The sequence below is a fragment of the Embiotoca jacksoni genome, unplaced genomic scaffold, assembly GCF_022577435.1.
Source record: "Embiotoca jacksoni isolate LCO1_2020_lvr unplaced genomic scaffold, fEmbJac1.0.p SCAF_2, whole genome shotgun sequence".
NCBI lineage: Eukaryota > Metazoa > Chordata > Actinopteri > Embiotocidae > Embiotoca > Embiotoca jacksoni.
The window spans coordinates 3342892-3357886 of record NW_027185340.1 but is presented as its reverse complement, the minus strand read 5'-3'; the positions used below and the strand labels follow the sequence as shown (position 1 = coordinate 3357886).

At 41.5% G+C, this 14995-nt stretch overlaps 4 pseudogenes; all 4 read left to right on the top strand.

Annotated features, from left to right (window-relative positions):
- Positions 1 to 2409: 2409 nt before the first annotated feature.
- LOC138201606 (NAD(P)H dehydrogenase [quinone] 1-like) lies at positions 2410 to 3690 on the top strand (annotated as a pseudogene).
- Positions 3691 to 4740: 1050 nt separating this feature from the next.
- Positions 4741 to 6016, top strand: LOC138201605 (NAD(P)H dehydrogenase [quinone] 1-like; annotated as a pseudogene).
- A 974-nt stretch (positions 6017 to 6990) lies between these two features.
- Positions 6991 to 8264, top strand: LOC138201604 (ribosyldihydronicotinamide dehydrogenase [quinone]-like; annotated as a pseudogene).
- Positions 8265 to 8390: 126 nt separating this feature from the next.
- Positions 8391 to 12088, top strand: LOC138201603 (NAD(P)H dehydrogenase [quinone] 1-like; annotated as a pseudogene).
- The last annotated feature ends 2907 nt before the right edge of the window (positions 12089 to 14995 follow it).

Below are 14995 nucleotides of genomic sequence, written 5' to 3'. Positions count from 1 at the left end.
CTGAAATTTCCAATTTACTGGGACACAAGTTGTGCATTTGTTTCTGAAGCTTATTAGGACTAACTTTGCAAAGGAAATTAACTTTTTCTCCTGTGAAACGCAAGTATTGAACATGTTTATGAATTTATTGTAAGAAGACTACCATTTCCAAATTTTCACCAAATTAAGAGTTTTGTGGAACTTGATGACCTCCTGCTTTCACATTAGCTCTCAAAGGAGCCACAATATTGTCATATTGGGAAATGGGACAACTGGAAGTGGTTATAAAATATTTTTCCACTCTAACCTGAGTATTATCTCACTGACAATGTTTTACTCTCCAGACATGAATGGCCTCAAATATTCTAACAGTTACTCTATCAAAGAGGTCAAAACAGGGACAAACATGAGCTCTTTTCCTTAACCAAAATAGAAAAAGAGACTGTTGTGAAGGTATATCTGGAAGAGTGTTTCCGGTAGTGATGTTACGAGGTGTGCCGACGCTTCGAAGCATGTGTTGAGTAATGGAGGGGGCATTTCCTCGAAGCGTGTGTCGAGGCTTGCTTCATTTAGGGGAGGAGCCAAAAATGATGCTGTCCGAAGCCTCGCTGCCCGGCTGTACCACGTGACTGCTTCGGGAAGTGGTTCAGATTTTGCCGGGAGGTTTGACAGCAATATGAACCCCTCAGGCTCCATTCAAAATGTGGGTTGTTGGTGGAGAGTTGAGGTCAGCTGAGAGTTTGGGTAGTTTGGAGAGTTTAGAGAGAGAGAGATAGTTTGGAGATTTAGGAGAGAGAGAGATAGAGATAGTTTGGATAGCGTTTATATAGTTTGGAGAGTTTAGAGAGAGAGAGAGAGATAGTTTGGAGATTTAGGAGAGTGAGGAGAGAAGGATAGGTGATAAGATGGAGCCAGCTAGGAAGAGGAGGATTTCCCCTGTGTGGGAACACTTTGATTTAATAACTCCTAATAAGGTAAGCTAAATCTAGCTCTATTTCAGACACATTAGGTTTGCTTATCAAGAACTGTATTTTTCACAGTTTCTTATTTTATTCAAAGGTGAGGTGTTTATTGTGCTCCAAGGAGTTGGGGTACAATAACAACACCTCATCCATGCTGAGGCATTACCATGCCTTGCATGAGAATAAGGAGGAAACTGGAGCTTCACCCAGCCAAGGTAAGTCATTACAATATTACAAATGCACCATCACAATTTTTCCCTGTTCACTTTTGTTTATTGTGCAAATAAAGACAGGTAACAGACACTGTATTTATTCTCTTTTAACCAGCCACCAGAAAACAAGAGCTGGATGAAGCCCTCGTCTCCATGATAGTGAAGGACACACAGCCCTTCAGTATTGTGGATGATGTTGGACTCAGGGCATTTGTGTCCAAACTGGATCCTAATTATGTTCTCCCTACAAGGCAGGTATGTATGGGTGCATGCATGAAACAAATGAGTACTTTATTGTGTCTCACAGTTCAGCACTATATATTTTTTCCTTTAGGCTCTGAAGGCCATGGTGGAGGCCAAGTATGAGTCAGCTAAGGAGAAGGCTAAGGCTAAAGTGGAAAAGGTGGCTGCTGTTAGCCTTACTTCTGACATGTGGACATCCACAAAACCAAAAACGGTTGAGAAACTGTTATTTCGGAATAAAAATGAATAAAATGTCCCCTGTCCTGTACATCATTGTCCAAGTTACACAAGCATATTCAGTCCCCTCTTCCTTGTTCCACAAACACTTTCACTGTCCTCTGCCTGCTTAAGCCCATGCCATTTTCCTAAAGTGACAGGAAAACATTATTACACAACCTGCCATATCATATGATACTACCATTTTGGGAAAATTTGCACACACAGAATACATTCAAAAAATATTTTATTATGCACATATGTGATAATTTATGTACAGAAATTATTTGGTCATACATTTTTGTAATTCGTAGTCATTCCCAACAGCCATAACAGACACAAAAATTCAATGCATCACATTATGTGGTTCAGATACAGCTGCCTGTGATTATACACTTGGCCAGTAGGTGGTTTCGTGTGCACATGAAGCTTCCAGTAATGAACCCTTTCTCGAACCAATTGGCTGAAGTGGTACTTCGATGCCTCATGAGGCTTCATCTCACCATCACTAGTTTCCGGTGTATAAAACTGGCAGCAACCTCAGCTTACAGTTAGTGGTACATAGACTCCACTTGTATCTAAATATGTTTCCAATTTCAGAAAGAGATAGACTGGAGACCTGAGAGAAAATCCATTGGTGTCACCTGATTGGTTGGTGAGCTTGATTGCTGATCGGCAGCACCTGGGTGACATTCAGCTTGTGGTGTATAAAAGCAGAATATTGAGCCCTTGTAGAATTATCAGCTTTTTCCATCACCTCATCAGCTAATTGTCCAGAGCAGACCACCTGCTTCAAAATGGGTGAGTTGTTGGCTTGTTTTTGCTTGTAATTGTTGAAAGTTTTGATAGCAACAGAGAAAGCTCAAATAACTCAAATATTTCTGATCTGTGGGAACTTAATATAATCTTAATTTTTTTTTGCTTTGCAGCAAAGAAAGTGTTGATTGTGTATGCCCACCAGAGCTCCGGCTCATTTAGTGCTGCAGCTAAAGATGCTGCTGTGGAGGTTTTAACGGCTCAGGGCTGCACAGTTGAAGTATCAGACCTGTATGCCTTGAAGTTTAAAGCTGCTGCTACTGCTGAGGACATCACGGGTAAATGAGTGTTTTCCCTGAAAGTATAATGTTTTTTTTTTATTTTGATTGCTCTTCACCTACAAAGGAAACCTCCTTCGTTTTATTGCAGGCCAAGTCAAGAATGCCGAGGACTTCCGTTACGCAGCGGAGACCAAACTGGCATGGGAGGAAGGGAGACTGTCTGCTGACATCACTGAAGAGCAAAGTAAACTCATCGAGGCAGACCTCATTATCTTTCAGGTACAGCCTGATCAACAGTAATGTTTCTGACATTTACGCTCTTCAAATGAAAACTAGCTTTTAAAATATTCTTTTTTAATTTTCTATAGTTCCCCATGTACTGGTTCACTGTTCCTGCAATCATGAAGGGTTGGTTTGATCGAGTGCTCACGGTTGGCTTTGCCTACACACCAGAGAAGCGATTCTCTCAGGGAGTCTTCAAGGTAGGGGAACAGTTCAGAGTTCTGCATTGGTATCTCAAAATGTTTCTTTTCCTCACTTTGTTTTCCTTTTGTCCAGGATAAGAAAGCCATGTTGTCCTTTACCACCAGGTCCAAGTTCAACGCTAATCAAATTAATGGAGACATGAATGTCACACTGTGGCCGGTGCAGGTACAGTTTCACTATACGTTAAGCTGGTCAAACGATAAATGGGCTGGTACCTGAATCAAGTGACTTTACCAACACTTGTTTCTCTCTGCAGAACGGCATCCTGAACCACTGTGGCTTCCAGGTTTTGGCCCCTCAGATCTTCTGGGCTCCATCTTGTGGTGCCTCTGAGGCCCATGACTCCATGCTGCAGGGCTGGCGTAAACGACTGCAAGACCTGCTGGGAGAGGAGCCACTTTCCTTTACTCCCTCGGACTGCTTTGTCAAGCAGAAGGTTTCCTGCTGAAGCCTGATGTCCATGAGAAACATGCAAGAAAAGAGTATGGACTGACGGTGGGGATCCACCTGGAGAAGCCACTGCCACCCAACAACCAGATGAAAGCTGGTGTCTGAAGAATGAGGGGGGCTAATGAATTGTTGTTTGTCTTGTCTTGCGGTGAATAAAAGCTGATTTCATCTGATTTAAGATGTCTTTGCTTTTTATCATAATCTTCTGTTAGTTTAACAGTGATAGTCCTAATGGCCCAGCCAGGTTGGCAGTAAATCAAGACTTCTAAAAGGAGATCATTTCAATCTTGTACAATAATCCCCTGGGTTGCCACTTTAGAAGTACAACTGTGGCAGCTAGAGGGGTCTCTGAAATTTCCATTTTACTGGGACACAAGTTGTGCACTTGTTTGTGATGCTAATTTGGACTATATTTGGAAAGGAAATTAACTTTTTCTGCAGTAAAAAAATCAGTGTTGAACATATTTATTAATTTATTGTAAGAGAACTCTAATATTTCAAAATTAACTTTTTTTCCAGTGAGAAGTGTGTATTGAACATGGTTATGAATTTATTGTAAGAAGACTACCATTTCCAAATTTTTACCATGTTTAAAGTTGAATGGAACTCTGATCTTGTACCATCATATTAGCTCTCAAAGGAGCCACAATATTTTCATATTGGGAAATGGGACAACAGGAAGTTTTTCTAAAATATTTTTCCATTCTAAGCTGAGTATTATCTCATTGTCGATGTTTGACTCTCGACATGAATGGCCTCAAATATTCTAACAGTTACTCTGTCAAAGAGGTGTAAACGGGGACAAACATGAGCTCTTTTCTTTCAATCAAAATAGAAAAAGAGACCTGTGAAGGTATATCTGCAAGAGTGTTTCTGGTGTATAAAACTGACAGCAACCTCAGCTTACAGTTAGTGGTACATAGACTCCACTTGTATCTAAATATGTTTCCAATTTCAGAAAGAGATAGACTGGAGACCTGAGAGAAAATCCATTGGTGTCACCTGATTGGTTGGTGAGCTTGATTGCTGATTGGCAGCACCTGGGTGACGTTCAGCTCGGGGTGTATAACAGCAGAATATTGAGCCCTTGTAGAATTATCAGCTTTTTCCATCACCTCATCAGCTCATCGCCAAGAGCAGACCACCTGCTTCAAAATGGGTGAGTTGTTGGCTTGTTTTTGCTTGTAATTGTTGAAAGTTTTGATAGCAACCCAGAAAGCTCAAATAACTCAAATATTCCTGATCTGTGGGAACTTAATCTAATCTTAATTGTTTTTCTTTGCAGCAAAGAAAGTGTTGATTGTGTTTGCCCACCAGAGCTCTGGCTCATTTAGTGCTGCAGCTAAAGATGCTGCTGTTGAGGTTTTAACGGCTCAGGGCTGCACAGTTAAAGTATCAGACCTGTATGCCATGAAGTTTAAAGCTGCTGCTACTGCTGAGGACATCACGGGTAAATGAGTGTTTTCCCCCAAAGTGTAAAAATGGTGTTTTGATTGCTCTTCACCTACAAATGAAACCACCTTCATTTTTTTTTCAGGCCATGTCAAGAATGCTGAGGACTTCCGTTACGCAGAGGAGACCAAACTGGCATGGGAGGAAGGGAGACTATCTGCTGACATCACTGAAGAGCAAAGTAAACTCATCGAGGCAGACCTCATTATCTTTCAGGTAAAGCCTGATCAACAGTAATGTTTCTGACATTTAAGCCCTTCAAATGAAAACCAGCTTTTAATGTATCTTTTTCTTTTATTTTCTGTAGTTTCCCATGTACTGGTTCACTGTTCCTGCAATCATGAAGGGTTGGTTTGATCGAGTGCTCACGGTTGGCTTTGCCTACACACAAGAGAAGCGATTCACACAGGGAGTCTTCAAGGTAGGGGAACAGTTCAGAGTTTTGCATTGGTGTCTCAAAATGTTTCTTTTCCTCACTTTGTTTTCCTTTGTCCAGGATAAGAAAGCCATGTTGTCCTTTACCACCAGGTCCAAGTTCAACGCAAATCAAATTAATGGAGACATGAATGTCACACTGTGGCCGGTGCAGGTACAGTTTCACTGTACATTAAGCTGGTCAAATGATAAATGGGCTGGTACCTGAATCAAGTGACTCTACCAACACTTGTTTCTCTCTGCAGAACGGCATCCTGAAGCACTGTGGCTTCCAGGTTTTGGCCCCTCAGATCTTCTGGGCTCCATCTTGTGGTGCCTCTGAGGCCCGGGACTCCATGCTGGAGGGCTGGCGTAAACGACTGCAAGACCTCCTGGGAGAGGAGCCACTTTCATTTACTCCTGCGGACTGCTTTGTCAAGCAGAAGGTTTCCTGCTGAAGCCTGATGTCCATGAGAAACATACAAGCAAAGAGTATGGACTGACGGTGGGGATCCACCTGGGGAAGCCAATGCCATCTAACAACCAGATGAAAGCTGATGTCTGAAGAATGAGGGGGCTAATGAAGTGTTGTTTGTCTTGTCCTGTGGTGAATAAAAGCTGATTTCATCTGATTTAAGATGTCTTTGCTTTTTATCATAATCTTCTGTTAGTTTAACAGTGATAGTCCTAATGGCCCAGCCAAGTTGGCAGTAAATCAAGACTTCTAAAAGGAGACTGTTTCAATCTTGTACAATAATCCCCTGGGTTGCCACTTTAGAAGTACAACTGTGGCAGCTAGAGGGGTCTCTGAAATTTCCATTTTACTGGGACACAAGTTCTACACTTGTTTGTGATGCTAATTTGGACTATATTTGGAAAGGAAATTAACTTTTTCTCCAGTAAAAAGTGAGTGTTCAACATATTTATGAATTTATTGTAAGAGGACTCTAACATTTCCAAATTTTTACCACGTTAAAATTTTATTGGAACTCTGATCTTGTGCCATCATATTAGCTCTCCAAAGTGCCACAATATTTCCATATTGGGAAATGGGACAACTGGAAGTTTTTCCAAAATATTTTTCCATTCTAAGCTGAGTATTATCTCATTGTCGATGTTTGACTCTCGACATGAATGGCCTCAAATATTCTAACAGTTACTCTATGAAAGAGGTCAAAACAGGGACAAACATGAGCTCTTTTCCTTAATCAAAATAGAAAAAGAGACTGTTGTGAAGGTATATCTGGAAGAGTGTTTCAGGTGTATAAAACTGCCAGCATCCTCAGCTTACAGTTAGTGGTACATAGACTCCACTTGTATCTAAATATGTTTCCAATTTCAGAAAGAGATAGACTGGAGACCTGAGAGAAAATCCATTGGTGTCACCTGATTGGTTGGTGAGCTTGATTGCTGATTGGCAGCACCTGGGTGACATTCAGCTCGGGGTGTATAAAAGCAGAATATTGAGCCCTTGTAGAATTATCAGCTTTTTCCTTCATCTTACCAGCTCATTGTCCAGAGCAGACTGACTGCTTCAAAATGGGTGAGTTGTTGGCTTTTTGTTTTGCTTGTATTGTTGAACGTTTTGATAGCAACCTATCTCAAACAACTCAAAAATTCCTGATCCGTGGGAACTTTATCTAATCTTTATTTTTTTTTGCTTTGCAGCAAAGAAAGTGTTGATTGTGTATGCCCACCAGAGCTCCAACTCATTTAGTGCTGCAGCTAAAGATGCTGCTGTGGAGGATTTAACGGCTCAGGGCTGCACAGTTGAAGTATCAGACCTGTATGCCATGAAGTTTAAAGCTGCTGCTACTGCTGAGGACATCACAGGTAAATGAGTGTTTTCCCCCAAAGTATAAAAATGGTGTTTTGATTGCTCTTCACTACAAAGGAAACCTCCTTCATTTGTTGCAGGTGACGTTAAGAATGCCGAGGACTTCCGTTACGCAGAGGAGACCAAACTGGCATGGGAGGAAGGGAAACTGTCTGCTGACATCACTGAAGAGCAACGTAAAGTCACCGAGGCAGACCTCATTATCTTTCAGGTAGGCCCTGATCAACAGTAATGTTTCTGACGTTTACGCCCTTCAAATGAAAACTAGCTTTTATGTTTTTTTTTTTTTTTCTGTAGTTCCCCATGTACTGGTCCACTGTTCCTGCAATCATGAAGGGTTGGTTTGATCGGGTGCTCACGCTTGGCTTTGCCTACGCACAAGAGGAACCATACACCCTGGGACTTTTCAATGTAGGGGAACAGTTCAGAGTTCTGCATTGGTTTCTCAAAATGTTTCTTTTCCTCACTTTGTTTTCCTTTGTCCAGGATAAGAAAGCCATGTTATCCTTTACCACTGGGGCTCATATGTCCATGTTCAGCGCAAATGGCATTAATGGAGAAATGAATGTCACACTGTGGCCGCTGCAGGTACAGTTTCACTATACATTAAGCTGGTCAAACAATAAATGGGCTGGTACCTGAATCAAGTTACTCTACCAACACTTGTTTCTCTCTGCAGAACGGCATCCTGCACTACTGTGGCTTCCAGGTTTTGGCCCCTCAGATCTTCTGGGCTCCATATTGTGCCGCTGAGACCCGTGACTCCATGCTGGAGGGCTGGCGTAAACGACTGCAAGACCTCCTGGGAGAGGAGCCCACTTTCCTTTACTCCCTCGGACTGCTTTGAAAAGGGGAAGGTTTCCTGCTGAAGCCAGAGGTCCACGAGAAACATGCAAGAAAAAAGTATGGACTGATGGTGGTGATCCACCTGGGCAAGCTACTGCCACCAAACAACCAGATGAAAGCTGGTGTCTGAAGAATGAGGGGGGCTAATGACGTGTTGTTTGTCTGGTCCTGTGGTGAATAAAAGCTGATTTCATCTGATTTAAGATGTCTTTATTTTTTATCATAATCTTCTGTTAGTTTAACAGTGATAGTCCTAATGGCCCAGCCAGGTTGGTAGTAAATCAACACTTCTGAGAGGAGACTGTTTCAATCTTGTACAATAAGCCCCTGGGTTGCCACTTTAGAAGTACAACTGTGGCAGCTAGAGGGGTCTCTGAAATTTACAATTTACTGGGACACAAGTTTTGCACTTGTTTCTGAAGCTTATTAGGACTAACTTTGCAAAGGAAAGTAACTTTTTCTCCTGTGAAAGGGCAGTATTGAACATGTTTATGAATTTATTGTAAGACTCTAGCATTTCCAAATTTTCACCAAATTAAGAGTTTTGTGGAACTTGATGACCTTCTGCCTTCATATTAGCTCTCAAAGGAGCCACAATATTGTCAAATTTGGAAATGGGACAACTGGAAGTGGTTCTAAAATATTTTTCCACTCTAAACTGAGTATTATCTCATTGTCAATGTTTGACTCTTTATACATGAATGGCCTCAAATATTCTAACGGTTACTAGTGATGTTACGAGATGTGCCGACGCTTCGAAGCGTGTGTCGAGTAATGGAGGGGGCGTTTCCTTGAAGCGCGTGTCGAGGCTTGCTTCATTTAGGGGAGGAGCCAAAAATGACGACGTCCGAAGCCTCGCTGCCCGGCTGTACCACGTGACTGCTTTGGGAAGTGGTTCAGATTTTGCCGGGAGGTTTGACAGCAATATAAACCCCTCAGGCTCCATTCAAAATGTGGGTTGTTGGTGGAGAGTTGCGGTCAGTTGAGAGTTTGGATAGTTTGGAGAAGTTAGAGAGAGAGAGATAGTTTGGAGATTTAGGAGAGTGAGGAGAGAAGGATAGGTGATAAGATGGAGCCAGCTAGGAAGAGGAGGATTTCCCCTGTGTGGGAACACTTTGATTTGATAACTCCTAATAAGGTAAGCTAAATCTAACTCTATTTCAGACACATTAGGTTTGCTTATCAAGAACTGTTTTTTTCACAGTTTCTTATTTTATTCAAAGGTGAGGTGTTTATTGTGCTCCAAGGAGTTGGGGTACAATAACAACACCTCATCCATGCTGAGGCATTACCATGCCTTGCATGAGAATAAGGAGGAAACTGGAGCTTCACCCAGCCAAGGTAAGTCATTACAATATTACAAATGCACCATCACAATTTTTCCCTGTTCACTTTTGTTTATTGTGCAAATAAAGACAGGTAACAGACACTGTATTTATTCTCTTTTAACCAGCCACCAGAAAACAAGAGCTGGATGAAGCCCTCGTCTCCATGATAGTGAAGGACACACAGCCCTTCAGTATTGTGGATGATGTTGGATTCAGGGCATTTGTGTCCAAACTGGATCCTAATTATGTTCTCCCTACAAGGCAGGTATGTATGGGTGCATGCATGAAACAAATGAGTACTTTATTGTGTCTCACAGTTCAGCACTATATATTTTTTCCTTTAGGCTCTGAAGGCCATGGTGGAGGCCAAGTATGAGTCAGCTAAGGAGAAGGCTAAGGCTAAAGTGGAAAAGGTGGCTGCTGTTAGCCTTACTTCTGACATGTGGACATCCACAAAACCAAAAACGGTTGAGAAACTGTTATTTCTGAATAAAAATGAATAAAATGTCCCCTGTCCTGTACATCATTGTCCAAGTTAAACAAGCATATTCAGTCCCCTCTTCCGAGTTCCACAAGCACTTCCACTGTCCTCTGCCTGCTTAAGCCCATGCCATTTTCCTAAAGTGACAGAAAAACATGATTACACAACCTGCCATATCATATGATACTACCATTTTGGGAAAATATACACACACAGAATACATTCAAAAAATATTTTATTATGCACATATGTGATAATTTATGTACAGAAATTATTTGGTCATACATTTTTGTAATTCAGTCATTCCCAACAGCCATAACAGACACACAAATTCAATGCATCACATTATGTGGTTCAGATACAGCTGCCTGTGATTATACACTTGGCCAGTAGGTGGTTTCGTGTGCACATGAAGCTTTGAGAAATGAACCCTTTCTTGAACCAATTGGCGGAAGTGGTTCGATGCCTCATGAGGCTTCATCTCACCATCACTAACGGTTACTCTATCAAAGAGGTCAAAACAGGGACAAACATGAGCTCTTTTCCGTAACCAAAATAGAAAAAGAGACTGTTGTGAAGGTATATCTGGAAGAGTGTTTCCGGTGTATAAAACTGCCAGCATCCTCAGCTTACAGTTAGTGGTATATAGACTCCACTTGTATCTAAATATGTTTCCCATTTCAGTAAAGATAGACTGGAGACCTGAGAGAAAATCCATTGGTGTCACCTGATTGGTTGATGAGCTTGATTGCTGATTGGCAGCACCTGGGTGAGTTTGAGCTCGGGTTGTATAAAAACAGAATATTGAGCCCTTGTAGAATTATCAGCTTTTTGCCATCACCTCATCCTCTCATTGTCCACTGCAGATGGCCTGCTTCAAAATGGGGGAGTTCTTGTCTTTGCTTGTAATTGTTGAAAGTTTTGATAGAAACCTAGAAAGCTCAAGTAACTCAAATATTTCTGATCTGATGGGACCTTAATCTAATCTTACTTTTTTCCGTTTTTCAGCAAAGAAAGTGTTGATTGTGTATGCCCACCAGAGCTCCGGCTCATTTAGTGCTGCAGCTAAAGATGCTGCTGTGGAGGTTTTAACGGCTCAGGGCTGCACAGTTGAAGTATCAGACCTGTATGCCATGAAGTTTAAAGCTGCTGCTACTGCTAAGGACATCATGGGTAAATGAGTGTTTTCCCCCAAAGTTTTTTTTTTTATTTTGATTGCTCTTCACTGCAAAAGAAACCTCCTTCATTTTTTGCAGGCCAAGTCAAGAATGCCAAAGACTTCTTTTACGCAGAGGAGACCAAACTGGCATGGGAGGAAGGGAAACTGTCTGCCGACATCACTGAAGAGCAACATAAACTCACCGAGGCAGACCTCATTATCTTTCAGGTAAAGCCTGATCAACAGTAATGTTTCTGATGTTTAAGCCCTTTCAAATGAAAACTAGCTTTTAAATTATTCTTTTTTTTCTGTAGTTCCCCATGTACTGGTTCACTTTTCCTGCAATCATGAAGGGTTGGATTGATCGGGTGCTCACGCTTGGCTTTGCCTACACACAAGGGAAGCAATACACCCAGGGAGTCTTCAAGGTAGGTGTGCAGTTCAGAGTTCTGCATTAGTGTCTCAAAATGTTTCTTTTCCTCACTTTGTTTTCCTTTGTCCAGGATAAGAAAGCCATGTTGTCCTTTACCACCAGGTCCAAGTTCAACGCAAATCAAATTAATGAAGACATGAATGTCACGCTGTGGCCGCTGCAGGTACAGTTTCACTACACATTAAGCTGGTCAAACGATAAACAGGCTGGTACCTGAATCAAGTGACTTTAACAACACTTGTTTCTCTCTGCAGAACGGCATCCTGAACCACTGTGGCTTCCAGGTTTTGGCCCCTCAGATCTTCTGGGCTCCATCTTGTGATGCCTCTGAGGCCCATGACTCCATGCTGGAGGGCTGGCGTAAACGACTGCAAGACCTCTTGGGAGAGGAGCCACTTTCCTTTACTACCGTGGACTGCTTTGACAAGGAGAAGGTTTCATGCTGAAGCCTGAGGTCCATGAGAAACATGCAAGCAAAGATTATGGACTGACGGTGGGGATCCACCTGGGGAAGCCACTGCCACCCAACAACCAGATGAAAGCTGGTGTCTGAAGAATGAGGGGGGCTAATTGAATGTTGGTCTTTTTGTACTGTGATGAATAAAAGCTGATTTAATCTGATTTATCTTTTTGGATTACACTTTCCTGATTGGTTCATGTCCTGGGTTTCGCCTATGGTAGTGTAAAGAAGTCTTAAAGGGGATCATTTAGATAACGTGTAATGAGCTTCTCATCAGTCTCTTTAGAAGTACAGACATTCCTTGTATTTGGTCACAAGTTGTGCACTTCAAGGTTTTTGAAACGTATAGGAGGAAAAGGCTATCTGCTTTTATAATTTATAATAACCCTGGTTGTGCAAAAATATAAAATTTCAGTCTGACTTTTAATACTTGGTATTGTACATAATCACAATGCTTTAAATGTTACGTGGAAGCAGATCTGTCAGTTGGCTAAAAGTCTGTCCTTGTGCAAATTTATTTTGTCACAAGTTCAAGTGAATCTACAAATGTTCTACCTCATTGTCTAACTGACTCCAATGTTAACTTGCTGAAAGTGGAGAATTTGAGCTGTGACTGTCACATATTTCCCTCCCTCCTCTAAACACACCCCACCCAATTCTCCTGGTCTCTCTTGGGACTAACCCTCCTCCAGCAATACTCCCTGTGATTACTTTGATGGGGAAAAGGGATTCCAGCAAAAGCATGCTAAACATGGAGCCTGACAGTGGGAATCCACCTGGGGAAACCAGGTCTTATCCGAGAGACAGATCAAAGCTGGAGGGTAGTGATGAGCGCTCCTTGTCAAGTAAAGCTTGCACTTTGCCTCTTGATGTTTTTTGTTTGAGCTTTGACTTGGATGTTTGGGTGAGCTGAGTTCATGTCTGTTGTAAGTACTTTGTTTCAGACTGGTTATTTTGAACAAATCAGTCATTTCACGCGCACATCTGGTTGAAGCTGAAGGGTTCTGTAACTTGTAAACAGACTGAAAAAGGTCTGCTTGCATGCAGGACTGAACTCTGCAAAGAAACACAAGTGGCTGAGCACTTTTCCCAGAGAAGCTGCTTTTGTTTGGGTATAGAGGAAATGAGACAGGGTGGGGGATAGAGGGGCTGAGGCACACTTAAGGAAATGGCCTTGCACTCTGATGTCCAGACCACAGCCTCTGACATGTAGGAACTCGATGCCGTGTATATTTCACAGCTGAGGTTTCTCAAGGTGACTGTGTGTTTGTTTGCGTTGCGTCAGGTTCGGTCTCATAATCACCTGTCTCTGTGGCCACAACATTTCCAGATCCTGTCCTTCTGTTGTTGTCAGAAAACAGAGAAGAAATTTAGTGATCCTGAGTTAACTACTGACCTGTGTGAGATATTTAATTCATTAAATATGGCGCTAAGACTTGACAAGACTTCTTAGCTAATCTCTCTTTTACCACATTAAACGAGACGGAGATGACTGTGGTTGAACGATTTCTTGACTCTAGTGTTTCAAATGTGCGAGTCATTATGTGCTAATTTGCTTCATCTTTATAATTAAAATATTTGCATCAGCAGATGTATACTCTATCATTAACATGGTTATAACCAGAACATTTTGAGAAGCACTATTTCTATAGACATTATTGCCCCAGACAGAAATCCATAATGTTGGCGTTAAAATGGCCGGGTTTGTGGGCATAAAGTGTTTATGTATGTAAGGGCTATACCACACTGTCTGATTTGATGTCCATCCTGCTCTCCCATTGTCCATCCCAGTTCTCCCACCCTGGCTGCAGGGAAGGCCATTTTTGGCTGGTTCAATGGGAGGAAATGGGCACCGTCTTGTACCAGGCATGGAAAAGAGTCTCCGGAAAAACAATCCTGCTTTACTAAAAGCTCAAATGGACACATTTATTCAGATAAAACAGGAAACTAATGTTGAAGATGAAGTCTGAGATCTAGTGGACTTCTCTGACTTCTCATCTTTTCCCCATGTTTTAATAACTTTGGCCTGGGAATACAGTTTGACATTTTGTGAAGTATTTTTAATGTCAGAAAGCAATGTGCAATATTGCTGTAGATTCCACCAATGACCTGTATCATATAGTACACTATCCTAGCTGCACCTACTTGTGTCATCATGTCAGTTAGAGAGGGTTGCAGGTGATGGATAACAATAATTAATATAAAAGGCTTTGTAACATCATAAACATAATATGTTAATGCATTCACAATAACCAATATGCCAATTTTGTATCCTTTGAACAGATGCAGGTTTATTATTTCCTTTTATTTACAGTCGTTGTGCTTAGCTACGCTAACCAGCTGCTAATTCTGCTGCATAATGAGAGTGACTAAGTGTAATTTTCATATGTCAAACTTCTTTTTAAAGAATTGTAAATATGATTAAAAAAAAAATATATATGGCATAAAACATCTCTTCTTAATCTTGGACTGCTGTGAACCAGATGTGATTAATTGTACTTCGTTGACTTTTGGGTGTTTTGATTAGGCCATAAATCGACTGCTGTGTTTGCACCAGATGTCACAGGGTTAACGACAGGCCAACCATTAAATACTATGACCCACAACAGACAGGGAGAGCAAGAAAGAGAGAAAAAGAGAGATTGTAAGGCAAATCATTTATATCATCCATCCTCTCACTCTTTCAGGGGTCTCATTAAAAACCAATCAATCATGCCTCAAAAAAAAAAAAAAAAATGCAGCTTCTTGAACTTTGCCTGTGTGTAAGAGTGGATGAAGGATCATGAGGAAGGTGAGGCACACTTCAGGACAGCTCTATTAAGATTGGCAGCAGGAAAGGTTTGTAATGAAGAACTACTGTTGCTAACTTTCCAACTACGCCCTTTACCTTTGAGTCACAGAGTGCCCATTGTATGTTCCCCATCATTATGGAACGGAGGAATTCACACTGACATCTGAGCACAATCATCCCCCAAAGTATCGTCTTAAATCAAGTTGTTC